General features: G+C 62.8%; 1 protein-coding gene and 1 long non-coding RNA gene across 3 annotated transcripts in view; one reads left to right on the top strand and one right to left on the bottom strand.

The window, feature by feature from the left end:
* Positions 1-1807, bottom strand: part of KCND3 (potassium channel, voltage gated Shal related subfamily D, member 3) — a 197134-nt gene that overhangs the window by 157441 nt on the left and 37886 nt on the right. The window lies entirely within an intron of this gene.
* LOC106725029 overlaps positions 23-1807 on the top strand; it is a 14240-nt gene continuing 12455 nt past the window's right edge. Inside the window, exon 1 of one of the 2 annotated variants that reach the window (XR_001360872.1) lies at positions 23-226. This is a non-coding gene — a long non-coding RNA (uncharacterized LOC106725029). The other variant, XR_001360873.1, reaches the window with a different exon arrangement.

The raw sequence follows: 1807 nt of genomic DNA, 5'->3' as shown, positions 1-1807 counted from the left end.
GGGGAGTGGGGGAGTGACTCCCCCTGCGCGAGGGTGTGAGTGTGTGCGCGTGTGTGTGTGTGTGTGTGTGTGTGTGTGTAGAGGGGCGCGCGCGTGAGCGGGGTTGGGGGGCGGGGAGACGAGGCAGAGCCTGATGCGTCTCCCCCGCGAGTGGAGGAATCCTAGGGTGTGCCTGGAGGTGGCGGAGTGTGCCCGCGAGGATGGGCACGGGGGTGAGCGTGGCGAGGTGAGCGCGGCTTGGGTGGGGGTTGAGCAGGGAGCGGGCGCTGGAGGTGTGTTTGTAGGGAGAGGTGGCCGGGAGAGCCTGTGTGTGCGCGCACGGGGTGTGTGGGGACGAGCTGCGTGTCTGTTTCTCGCCGACTGTCCACCCGACACCAGCCCCTGCTTTTGGCGAGCCCGGCCACCTGGTGAAGTGAAACCCGCCACCACGCAAGCTCTCCGGCTGGCTGCGCCTCAGCTCCAGGTGCTGGCTCAGGGCAGGTCCCAGGGGTGGGGTGGGGGGAGGACACACGTACTGCCCTGACCCCGCATAAGAGCTGCTCTCCACCTGGAGCGCGAGGGGCACCACCTGAAGGTAGGGATTCGACCTCCTACCCCGCCAAAATGAACCCAGTACCCAGATCCGAGTCTGGACTTGGGAGCGTGAACTCTCAATCTGGGTCCGTCCAGTCCGTCGGTCCATCCCTGAAGCCCGTGGATTTCCCACTGCCTGGTGCGTCGGCCCAGGATGGGGAACCGACGGTCGGCATGTGCCAAAGGGCAGCGGTCCCCCCTCACCTCCCCCCAGCATCCCTGGAGTAATATGCGACCCAGACTCCCACACTTGCGGCGGCGCGGAGAATTCGGTCCCCTCCGACTGTGCGGACCCCCGGCTCTAAATTTCCCCGTGTCTGCGGCCCGGTGCCAGGAACCCAGGACCTCGGCCTGGCGCTGGGCAGCAGCACCAGAACGCAGGACTTGAGCGATCACAGCTCTGGGTGCGGAGAGGTGCCTGCCCCAGAGAGAGACCGAGCAAAAAGAGAAGTGAGCGGCGAAGGGGGAGGGTGTGCTGGAAAGGCTGTCCTAGCCGGGCGGGGGCTGGGAAAGGACCTCTCTGATCCAGAAGGGGGCTTCTCGCTTGTGAGAACCCCCATCCTGTTCCAGATTAAGGGGGGAGGGCGGGTCATTGTGATGTAGGCCCCAGTGGCCCCTGGGAGCTTGGAGCCCCCTTTTCACTCACTCCTCCCACTCTCCCCAAAGCCCCCTCCAGAGTGTCAGTCTGAAAGGCGCATAATTGGCCCTTCAAGAGGTGGGCGTGGGCTGCACTAGCATTTGCCTGGAGTCCCCAAGCCCTGTGGGATTTGCATACTGATTTGCATACAGTAATAATGATTAACAACACTGCCACTCCCTGGCAGACAGGGGAAGAATTCAGGGAAGGCCCTGGCACTGCTGCCACTTCCCTCCTCCCTTCCCTCTGGGGGAGAGTGAATTTTCTCCCCACTGCTGGCCTCAACTTCTGTGCCCCCTGGGAGTGCCTCAGAGCGGGTGGGCAGGGCCAGGAGGGGCCCTCAGTCCCCACCCCCAAGTCCACCTCCGGACAGTTAAAACCCAGTATTTTATTTCTGCCCAGGTTTGAACTCTTGTACATCCCCATCTTTGTTTTGCATCTTGGAGGTACTCAGCAGCTGGGTCTGCCCCAAAGCCAAGCTTTGGGGAGCAGTTAGCTGAGAGCATCCTTCCTCCTCAGAGAGGTCAAATGATGGGCCACCTCCTGTCCTGACCTTGTTGCCCTGCTTGAAGGCAGGACACTGATTCAGACACCCCC

The sequence above is a fragment of the Myotis brandtii genome, unplaced genomic scaffold, assembly GCF_000412655.1.
Source record: "Myotis brandtii unplaced genomic scaffold, ASM41265v1 scaffold131, whole genome shotgun sequence".
In the NCBI taxonomy this organism is placed as follows: Eukaryota; Metazoa; Chordata; class Mammalia; order Chiroptera; family Vespertilionidae; genus Myotis; species Myotis brandtii.
Note: the sequence above shows the minus strand (reverse complement) of the source record. Positions and strands in the feature narration are given on the sequence as shown.